General features: G+C 42.0%; 1 protein-coding gene across 2 annotated transcripts in view; it reads left to right on the top strand.

Moving 5' to 3' along the window:
• The window catches only part of GLB1 (galactosidase beta 1), a 79,225-nt gene that overhangs the window by 55,200 nt on the left and 11,874 nt on the right, over positions 1-12,151 (top strand). The gene's annotated exons all lie outside the window — the stretch shown is intronic.

Here is a 12,151-nt window from a genome sequence, read left to right as displayed (position 1 = left end):
TTTGGGATGATCTTTTGCCTTTTGCTTTGTTTGCTTTCCGTAGCTCAGCTTATTCTTCACTAGGTGGCTTTTCTCCAAGTGAGGTGGTGTTTGGAAGAAATCTACAAGGACCATTGGACTTCCTGAAATCCGATTGGGAAGGTGTAGTTAAAAGTAGTACTGTGCCAGTTGCTGATTTTGTTAGAAAACTTCAAGAGAAACTCTTGGCTGTCCAGGAGTTGGCTAGGGACAATTTGTTAGACGCTCAAGCAAGTCAGAAGTTGTTCCATGACAAGAGATCCAGACACAGGGAATTTTCTGTGGGTGATTTGGTACTTGTTCTGAACCCACTCAGACCTTCTAAGTTAGAAGTTGTCTGGGAAGGTCCAGGTGAAATTGTTCAAAAATTGGGAAATGTCAATTATCTTGTCAAAATGTTGGATTCTAATAAGAAACCTGTTCTTTACCATGTCAATAGTTTGAAACTGTACAAAGATAGATCTGCAATGGTTTTCCAATGTCATGCTGAATATTTTCATGCTGCAAATGAACCTATTGATATGTTGTCTGAATTGCAAGATGCAGGTACATGGTCTGATAATCTTGTTTTAACAGGTACCGTTGATCAGAAAGAAAGGTTATTTCAAATTTTAGAACAATACCAAGATGTGTTTTCAGATAAACCAGGTTACACCAAATTGATCAGTCATGTGATAACTACTGAGAACAATGCCCAGCCCATACGGTCTAGCCCATATAGAGCAATTGGTAATCATGCTATCCAGATTGAACAAGAGATACAAAAGCTGTTATCTTTGGGGGTGATTGAACCGTCATTCTCCCCTTGGGCTTCTCCGGTGGTTCTGGTGCCAAAACGTAACGCTCTGGGTGAAATTCTCGAGGAAGTAAGATTTTGTGTTGATTACAGAAAGTTAAACAGTGTTACTGTTCCAGATCCATACCCATTGCCTAGAATGGATGATTTAATTGAACATCTTTCAAAGGCTAAGTTTATCAGCATTCTCGATCTAAACAATGCTTATTAGCAGCTCGATTTGGCTGAAGATTCACGAGATAAGACCGCTTTCATCACGCACGTGGGAACTTTCCGTTTCCGAAGATTGCCATTTGGTTTGAAGAACGCTGGTGCGTCATTTCAAAGGATGATAGACAAACTTTTACAAGGTTTACCTTTTGCAAGTGCTTATCTTGATGATGTTGCCATTTTCAGTTCTGATTTTGATTCTCACATGTCTCACATTGAAACTGTTTTGTCCAGACTTCAGCAAGCAGGACTGACAGTCAAAGCCAGCAAATGTCAATGGATGCAAGGAAAAGTCATGTACTTAGGTCATTTGATTGGGCAAGGAGAAATTCAGACTTTGCAAGCTAAAGTACAATCTATTAATGATTGGCCTATTCCAAAAACTAAGAAACAGGTACGCTCGTTTTTGGGCCTAGTTGGCTACTACAGGAAATTTATTCCTGATTTCAGTCATTTGGCTTCACCTCTGACAGAGCTCACTAAGAAGAGACAGCTCTCAAGGTAAAGTGGACACCAGAGTGTCAAGGTGCCTTTGATGCTTTAAAAGCTAAGATTATGGATGCACCTATACTGAAATCCCCTGATTTTGACAAACCATTCGTTCTACAAACAGATGCCTCTGAATTAGGCCTTGGAGCAGTATTGTTACAGCAAGGAGAAGATGGGAACCTTTACCCTATCTCATACTTCTCTAGAAAACTCTTGGATAGAGAGAGAAGTTACGCAGTACCTGAAAAAGAGGCTCTTTCTATATTTTGGTCTCTCAATTTACTTAGACCTTACCTATGGGGCCGTAAGTTTACACTCCAAACAGATCACAGAGCTTTAGTTTGGTTACAGAAGATGAAATCTCACAACCAAAAATTGTTGAGATGGAGTCTAGCATTGCAAGATTTTGATTTTGAAGTTCAACACATTCCTGGAAAATTGAATGTTGTGGCAGATGGTCTTTCTAGAATGTACTGTGAAGATTCTTATGAACCTGAACGTTGAAACAATGTATTCAACAGTGTGCTATGTTTCAGTATTGTAATAGTTAATCTGTAGTTGAATTTTGATATATAACCAGTTAGTTACTTTGAATTACTTTTTAGTTACTTATACTTGATTACGAAAAATTAGATCAGATTAACTGCTCTGAATTTTAACGATAATCAGGGGGGGCATGTGATGATTTGTGTTTTTATGTGTATTAGAATGGGATATGTAGTCCTAAGATTGTCCCAATAGCATCCATTTTGATTTAAATTCTGCTCTGTAGTAGGAAAGTTTTACATGCTGTTTCAGAGAAGCTTCGCTCTCTGGTTATCTCGTTGCTAGGCTGAGTAGAGAGCAGAGACTTTCGTAGTCAAAATAATTCTGCCACAAAGTATGATAACAACTGAAGCTTCATGAGAAAGTTAGGCGGAACAACAAGACCCAGGAGGGGGTGTTCCTTATGAAGCATTCTGGGAAGAAGAAGGAAGTTGGTGAGGAGTTGGAAAAAGATGGAGTTAGACTGAGAGAGGGTAGACACGTGCTTTTCCCATAATGGACTATTTTTCCTACCATGGACTGATGGAAGTCAACTGGTTTTCATCTAGCATCAACCTATGAAGACCCAAGACACGTGAGATGGACTATGTTATGCTTTTTGTTAGTTAGCATAATTCTATTTCTTTATTTTTCCAGCTGGAGTGGGGGAGTGGAGTGTTCCGTTGGTCTTGATATGAAAATGTACCTACTAAACTATTTTACTATCAACTGAAATCTTTTCTAAAGCAATTCTTTTCAATAAAGCAGTAATGATTAAATCTGCATGTATTAGTTCTTGCACAGACTAGCTGAATGTCTAATTGGCCATGTGTGTTTGCTACCAAAGTTCCAGAGCCAGATTATTCTGAGTATAGCTCATGGATTTGTCTGTGTGTGTTGCTTTCTTAATAAAGGAGATTGGCTTTTGAGAAAGAGGTTTAGACAGGACCTGGCTGAGATCTAAGTGGCTCTGCTCAGCAGTCAGAGGTTTGTCTGGATTTCGTACTCATCCCAGTCTCCGGCACCCCCATAAATCTCTTTGGAAATAAGGGGCTGCTTACACAGGCTTGTTAGAGAAAACATGGATTTTAACTCATTCTGCTGCTCTTGGGAAAGTAAAGGGCTGATTTTGACTTCTTCAGGGTTGTATCTAACTTTTCCTCTCCCTTCCCAATAAGGCAAATCGTGTTTCTCCTTGTCAGCTGCTTTCATGGCAAATAACACCCTATTTTCCTCTCTATAATATGATTTAATCATATTCACATGAACCACCCTCCTGCCTGGTTCTCCATCTTCTTTAATTATGTAATTAAGATAATTCATTTTGGCAATAATTCTGAATGGTCCTGCCCAATTCACTTGTAATTTGTTCCCTTTGAGAGGTCTCAGCATCAGTACCTCATCCCCAGGGTTAAAACCTCGTTCTCTGGCTTTTCTGTCATACCACACTTTCTCTTTGTTTTTCTGCACTTGTAGATTCTTAGCTGCTAGTTCTAAATTTCTTTTCAGGGTGTTCATCAGGGTGTCTAAATATGAGATTACGTTCTCAGGATCATCTTCTTTTATTTGCTCCCAATTCTGTCTAATTAAATCAAGGGGTCCTCTCACTTTTCTCCCAAACAGCAACTCAAAAGGACTAAATCCTGTACTGTCTTGGGGTACTGATCTATATGCATACAACAGTAGCTGTAATCTCTGGTCCAATTGAAATTTTGCGCTATTCTTTGTTTGATTTTATTAATTCCTAGATGAGCAGCAAATATATCTGAATGTCCTCTTTCTAATATTTTCTGGCGGTATTTTACAGGAACTAACTGCTTTTGAATATCTTCCCCTCCTTTCATGGGGTTTACCAGTGTCTCTCTGTACAATAATCCCTGTTCACTGTGGAACCTTTCAGGTGTTTCAGGGGTTAACTGTATTTCAGACACTTTCTCAAAGCAGCATTTTAACGTGGAATCTGCTTGTTGTTCTTGAGAAAAAGTATTGTTTTGGGGAATATCAAGTGTAAATAACTCAGCTGTGTCTCTATTGTCGGTCACTCCCTTCCCCTGACTGTCACTCTTCTTCAGCTGCCTCTGCTTGCTCTTGTTGTGAACATGTTAGAACTAGAACTCTCTTAATATGCTCAGAGAGGTCTGTACCAATCAAAACGGCCGATGGCAACTGTGAGGAAATTCCTACGCGCCAATTTCCCTGCCATCCCCGATATTGAATGGGTAATTCAGCCACAGGCAAAATAACAGTTTCTTGTCCTATTCCCTTCACTGCCATAGGTTCTTCTTTCAAAATGTATTTCTGAGGTACTATATCTGGGTGACATAGAGTTACTTCTGAACAAGAATCTTTCAGAGCCATGTATTTGTTATCTAAAACACAAATATTGTCCCCAGCCATTTTAAATAATTCTTGATCTGTTTTAATTAGAAAGCAGTGCCTAATCTCTGCCAAAGGAAGAGAAGATTCAATATTATCAGTCGGTGTAGAGAGCTCTGCTTGTGTTGCCATGGCTACTGACTCCTCCCCTTGTGTATTATCTTGTCCCTGCTGGACACAGTAAACAGCTTTAGGTTTGCTTAAATTTATTTTTTGTGGTAAAAATTCTCTATTTTCTCTGTTTTTACCACACTGGGACGCAATGTGACCTTTTTCATTACATATAAAGCAGGTTCTAACATTCCATTGATCATTTCCAGCACCTTTTCCTACTTTTCCCTCCAAATTTTGCCATCTGGACTTTCCCACAAAATGGCCACCAACCTTCTGCTGGTTTTTAAATTGTCCTTTGGGATATTTATTAGAGTCCTCCCAAGTTTTCCTCACACCTTTTCCCTCAGAAAAGCTGGTTTTTCGTATCTGGGAAATGAAATCAGCAATCTCCCCTGCCTCTTTCAAATTCTGGGGTTTCTTGTCCCTGACCAAATATTTTAGTTCACCATGTAAGAGAGAATAAAACTGCTCCAACCCCACATTTTTCAGATCCTGAACTTTCTGAACTCCCTCCTGTAACAGCCATTTGTCTAAATATCTGGACAAGTTCGCTCCTAATTGTGAGTAAGACTCCTCAGACTTCTTAGTTAGTGACCTCAATTTTTGTCTCAGATGTTCTAAGTTTATGCCATACCTGGCAAACACTAACTTTTTGAATTCAGTATAATCTTTAATTAACTCGATTGGCATCTCTGCATATATCTCAGCCAGGCCTCCACTAATTTGGGATCTCAATATAATCATCTTTTCAGATTCCCTCACTTGAAAATCCTCACATGCTCTTTCATACATCACAAGGAATGATTCTGGATAATCTCCCTTCCTAAAAATTGGGAATTTCTTCAGGTCTGCCTTAGATAACTGACTCCCCTCAGAGTTGGCTCCCCTATTGTTATTATTGTTCTGATTTTCCAATTCTAACCTTCTGAGTTCAAAAGCCATTCTCTCTTTCTCTAAGGCAATCTCCATTTCCCTCTGTCTAAAGGCCCTTTCCTCAGCTTTGGCCTTCATCTCCAGCTCCAATTTCCATTTTCTGAAATCTCTTGGGTCTTCCCTTGAGGGTTCTCCCTCCTGAGCTGAGGCAAATCCTTCTTCAAAATCCCCATTTTCCTCATCTGATCCAACTGCTGTTGCACAAGGCACCTGTTCAGTTTTCTTGCCTCTAGTCAAAGGCATTTTCCTCTTTTAAGGCTTATTATTCACTTTTAAAAGCCTTGATTTTAAAAGTCCACGTTTTCTCCTGTCAGTGAGTGTCTGTGTTACAATTTAGCTTCCAGCACTCATCCACTGGCAAGCTAGCTACTGTTACTAGGCTTCAGCCTCCAGCTAGGCCTCCCACCAAAGACAGAATTTTCTATTTCTGCCTCAGGCAGCAAAATTTTAAACACACAGCTTCCCCCTGCCCCAGTCTTAGCTGTTTTGAGTCCCCTCAACCTCACTGCCCTTGGCTCCGCTTTGTCCCCTCAGAGTTCTCCCTTAAACTCAGGACAAGCTAGCCAAACTGCCACAGATTTCAGCTTTGGGCCACTCTTTCCACAGAAATGGTCACCACAGAGCTTCCCTGTCTTAGTCCCCAATCTGAGGTCCCGCGCCCTTCTACTAGACTCGCTCCCCATGAGACAAGTCCTAGAAGGTTACCCACACATTCACTCAGACCTCCCTAACTAAAGACCCCTGCTCTGGGCACCTTTCCAGTCAAGGCTTCACTGGATCTTTGAATCCCGCTGCTGGACACCAATTTTATTGTGACGTAGCAGGCCACTCTGATGTCACTGCCAACTCAGGCCTCTCAGAGTGCCCACCACACTACTTCACTCTCGCTGCCACCAATTGTAATGACTATTTAAGAAGGACAAAGGTTTCCTTCAAAACAAAACAGGTTTATTGAGATAACAAAATAAAATATGTAAATCACAATTAGCTAATCAAGATGTCAATCACTGTATCTTATTTAATCAATCACAGACTTCCCTCACTGACCACTTAGGCACGCAGGCCTCTAAACAAGCTCTTTCTCTCTCACACACCCCTGCTCTGATCTCACACACTCTCTTCACACCCCTTTTTCTTCCAACTCCTCCCTCTTCAGCCCCACCCTCCATCACCCCATTGGCTGATGATTCACTGCCCAGCTGTGACGGACAGGTGAGGTCAGGGCTGCCTGTTACACCTATGCTATTAAAAACAGTCATCAGAATCATCCAGTACTGCGCAGATGCGATACTCATTGCACCATTGTGACTGTGACAACCATGGTGCACCCACCTCAAGGAGATAACGAGGGAAATATTTCGCCTACCTTCGATACCGACTCTCCTCTCCCAGAACGACAGGCTCATTCTCCATCCAGACATCCAATCTCTCCACCTGACAGCGTGGAGGATATTCCCGAGTTTCGGGCAATCCTAGACCATGGTCAGAAACCATCCACTTCCCAACTCTATCAAACAAGTGGAAATCCTTCATCAAATTCACTCAATCCAAGGGACTCACACCAGTCCCAACCTCCCTTAAAAAAATACTTACCTTCATCCTACATCTGTTCTACGATCAAAGTATATGTCTCAGCTGTTATAGCCCACCAACCTACCGGCTCCTGGTCTATTAAACTTTTGTCTCATCCAACTGTCAAAAGATTACTCAATGGCCTACAAAACATCAGGCCTCCATCACAACGAATTGTACCAGAGTGGTTCCCTTCAACTGGTCTTGGAAGCGCTTACCAAACTGCCATTCAAACCCATGGCCACCTGTAATGAGAAACTACTTTCTCTCAAAACCACCTTTCTCATCGTAATCACCTCTGCGAGAAGAGCCAGCAAATTGGCCGCTCTAAGATCAGACCCTCCATATTTACAGATGCATCTGGACAAAGTTACCTTATACCTGGACGTCTCCTTCCTACCTAAGGTGGTATCAGACTTTCATCTAAATCAGTCTGTTACACTTCCAACATTATTCCCATCTCCGTCCACACCGATTGAGTGAAAGCTTCACACACTAGACGTGAGAAGAGCCCTCGCTTTCTACCTTGATAGGACAAGGCACTTTAGACGTTTTCTTAAACTATTCTTATGCTATCACGGACCCAACAAGGGTGCTCATGCCTCCTCTCAGACATTATTGAGATGGATAGTACAAACAATTCCATTAGCATACCAACTTGTAGGCAAGCTGATACCAGACCATTTGAAGGCACACTCTACCCGAGCAGTTTCTACATCGACCGCTCTTCACTGAGGCATACAGATACAGAACATCTGTAGAGCAGCTACTTGATCTAACCCTCTGACATTTGCCTCAATGTCAGAGCCAGAAATGATGCTGCATTCGGAAGGGTGATACTGTCATCTTTGCTACCGTGACAGCCCTCCATCTGGTGACTAAGCTTGCTATTCACCCACTTCTGTGTATTCACAGAGGCCACTACGAAGAAAGTTAGGTTACCTACTTGTAACCATGGTTCTTCTATTGGACCTCTGTGAATTCACACATCCCTCTCTTCCTCCCCTCTATCCATCATGTTGCCTTTCTTTTTGGTACCTACTCTTGGTAATGGTGGACTTAGGGAACTGAAAGGAAGGTTGAGGAGGCGGAGCCCATGCCCTAGGGGGAGGAACTAAATTGTTTCTTTTTTCCTAAGTTCTAGAATTTTCCAAACATCCTGCGCAGGTGCAGAATTAAATCCATTTGTGTGAATTCACAGAGGTCCACGAGAAGAACCATGATTACAGGTAGGTAACCTAACTTTATCTCTGACTCCTCCTTCTCCCACCAAACCTCATGTAGCTGTTGACTCTGCCTCTCCAGTCCTCCCATAGGCTCATGCAAATCAGCTCATGACTATGAATGGCATGAGTGATGTGGAGCGATCATCACACCCGCCATTGTCCCTAACCTTGCACTATATTTTGAAGGTGTGTCACAATGTCAATGACAAGAGACAATATTAATTAGGGGAAGTCAAGGGACGAATGAGAACACAGTACAGTGGTGCCTCGCTTAACGATTGCCTCGTTTAGCGATGAATTTGCATAACGATGTGTTTTTTAGAAAATAATATGCTCTGCATAACGATGTTTCCTATGGGCGATTTTCGCTTAGCGAAGTTTGGGACCATGCTTCGCATAACGAATGCGATTTTAGGTCCCCTGCTTCACTTAACGATGTTTCTTTTTTCATTTTAAAAAGTGTCTTAGAAGGGTCAAAAACGGTTCTAAATGTTTGGATTCGTTAGAGGACCCCTTAAGTCATGTGCACACCTGATTTGGCTTTGATCTGACTTTTCGTTAATTTTTTGTGAATTTTTTTTTTTGGCCCATAGGAACCAATGGACCTGTCAAAATCTGACAGCTCCATGCTTTCCTATGGGGGAGAAAACAATTCACCATAAATTAACGAAAGTGCAGATCAAAGCCAAATCAGGTTTGCACATGACTTAGGGGGTCCTCTAACGAACCCAAGAATTTAGAACAGTTGCTGAGTCTTCATTAATTTTTTGTGAATTTTTTCTTCCCCCATAGGAAATAATGGAGCTGTCAGATTTTGACAGCTGTCAAAAGTTGGGGGGAAAAATTCAGAAAAAATTAACGAAAAGTCAGATCAAAGCCAAATTAACTTTTGCATCCGTTTTAGAGGGTGCAGAAGCTAATCCAAGCATTTAAAACCATTTTTGACCCTTTTATGACACACTTAATTTTGCAACAGCAAGACTCGCGATCAAAGAAAAGTGAAGGAATTTGCCCAAGCACTTGAGGAAACCCTTCCAGGTCCAGCTAATGTAAATGCACCTGAACGATGGGAACACTTCAAGAACACTGTCTACAACACCGCCTTGTCCACCTTCGGCAAGAAGACCAGAAAGATGGCTGACTGGTTCGAAGCCCATTCGGAGGAGTTAATGCCAGCCATTGAGGATAAGAGAAGAGCTCTAGCAGCATACAAAGCCTGTCCTAGCGAGTACAACCTGCAAGCTCTTCGAGCCGCTCGTAGCCAAGTCCAACAGGCTGCCAGGAGATGCTCCAATGACTATTGGCTTCAGCTTTGCTCTCAGATACAGATAGCAGCGGACACAGGTAACATCAAAGGAATGTATGATGGTATCAAGCAGGCCTTAGGTCCATTACAGAAGAAATCTGCTCCCTTGAAGTCTACTACAGGTGTGATCATCCAGGACCGAGCACAGCAGATGGAACGCTGGGTGCAGCACTACTCCGAGCTATATTCCAGAAAGAATGTAGTAACCGAAGAAGCATTAAACTGTTGGTCAAGATGGCGGCGCAAGTATTTGCAGCGGCTAGGCATTCCAGAGATCGGTCCTTATTATGGACTCTACGTGCTCAGGCACAAGTAACTTACAGTCGACAAGAATTATTATCTATTGGCAGAGACTGTTGCAACTTTGAATCGAGGGTCTCAACTTACAACATCCCAGCTGAGCTTTTAAGACGGCCTGCATATCGGGGGGTTACTCCCCCTGCTCTCCCTGTCAGGAAGAAAAGAACACGGAGAAAACGCAAGCAGAAAAGAGGTTGCAGGGCTGGTCTACGAGTGAGGTTAGGCAAAAATCCTCACAAGCCTGCATTGCCAAGTCTTTTTGTCTCAAATGTTAGATCTCTACCCAACAAGATTGAGGAGTTGGAACTTACTATCTCCCTACAGAAAAATATTCGAGACTGTTGCGTTATGATCTTTACAGAGACATGGCTTGATTCTTCCATCCCAGGGGAGGTAATTGAACTACAAGGACGCAGAGTACATCGAGCAGACAGGTCTATTGAATCTGGGAAGAGCAGAGGTGGAGGGGTTTGTGTTTACACAAACGATAATTGGAGCACAGATGTTAAAATAATGGACATTCACTGTTCTCCTGATTTGGAGTATTTGGCAGTGAAATGCCGCCCCTTTTACCTGCCTCGTGAGTTTAATGTTGTTATAATAACAGCAATATATATACCTCCTGATGCTAACACAACCACAGCTTTGAGTTGTTTGTTAACTGCTATCAGCAAACAGCAGCAGGCCTACCCAGATGGAGTGCTGGTGGTAGCAGGTGATTTCAATCAAGCCAATTTAAAGACCGTCCTCCCTAACTTTTATCAGTATGTGGACTGTCCCACTAGAGGGGAAAATACCTTGGATCAGGTATATTGTAACATCATGCATGGATATAAGACGAAGCCATTGCCTAGCTTGGGACAGTCAGATCATATATCTCTTTTTTTGATTCCATCGTACAGACCCCTTGTTAAAAGAATCAGACCATCAATTAGAGAAATACAAGTGTGGCCAGTGGATGCAACTGAGCAACTTCAAGATTGCTTTAGGAGCACTGATTGGACACTGTTTGAGGAGGACAATGTTGATACTTATGCCTCGACAGTACTGTTTTATATCAAAAGCTGCATCGATGTTATTGCTACTACAAGACAAGTACGAGTGTTTTCTAACAACAAGCCTTGGCTAAATAGAGAAGTGCGCCTTTTATTAAAAGCCAGAAATACTGCTTTTCATTCTGGTGATGAACTACAGTATAGAGAGGCCAGAGCTAAACTGAAAAGGGGCATTAGGGATGCCAAAGCTATGTACAGCCAGAGAATTGAACAACACCTTGAAAGTTCTGACACTCGCAGAGTGTGGCACGGCCTACGACAAATCACTGGTCAGAGTAACAAAAACAGTCTGTGTAGCAGCAGTGATTTTTTGGCTGAGCAGTTAAATCAATTTTTCAGCCGTTTTGAGGTGGAAACAGGAACAACCATTATTCCAGCACCTACTGTCCATAATACATCACTAGAATCTACCATCGACAGACAACCACTAGTACTGCAGATTTCAGATGTGAGACGCGCTTTCCAGAATATTAATATTCGAAAGGCAGCTGGACCAGATGGAATCATGGGACGAGTTGTTAGGGGCTGTGCTGCAGAATTAGCTGGAGTTTTTACGGATATTTTCAATCTATCCTTGTTGCAGTGTTCTGTCCCCACTTGCCTGAAGACATCTATTATAGTGCCAGTCCCGAAGCAGTCAGCTGTGGTATCTCCCAATGATTATAGACCAGTAGCTTTAACATCTGTTATTATGAAATGTTTTGAGAGATTGGTGCTGGATTACATTAAGGCTAGTCTTCCACCTTCTTTGGATCCATGGCAATTTGCATACAGGAGAAATAGATCTACTGATGATGCTGTGTCCATCGTACTCCATACTGTATTGAGCCACTTAGAACAACAGGGAACTTATGCAAGGCTGTTGTTTGTGGATTATAGCTCTGCTTTTAACACCATTCTACCAAATAGGTTGTTTTTAAAAATGATCAACCTGGGATTACCTCAGGAGATCTGCATGTGGATAAAGGATTTTCTGACAGATAGGCCACAGTCAGTAAGGATGGGATCCCACCATTCTTCTACCCTGGTACTAAGTACAGGAGCTCCCCAGGGCTGCGTGCTGAGTCCCTTCCTCTATTCCCTGTACACACATGATTGCACCCCACTATATAACACCAATGCAATTATTAAATTTGCGGATGATACGACAGTGGTGGGGCTCATAAATAAGAACAATGAGTCTGCTTATAGAAAGGAAGTACAAAGATTGATACTATGGTGTAAAGAAAAT

The sequence above is a fragment of the Pogona vitticeps genome, chromosome 6, assembly GCF_051106095.1.
Source record: "Pogona vitticeps strain Pit_001003342236 chromosome 6, PviZW2.1, whole genome shotgun sequence".
Taxonomy (NCBI): domain Eukaryota; kingdom Metazoa; phylum Chordata; class Lepidosauria; order Squamata; family Agamidae; genus Pogona; species Pogona vitticeps.
This window is presented reverse-complemented; position numbering and strand designations above follow the sequence as displayed.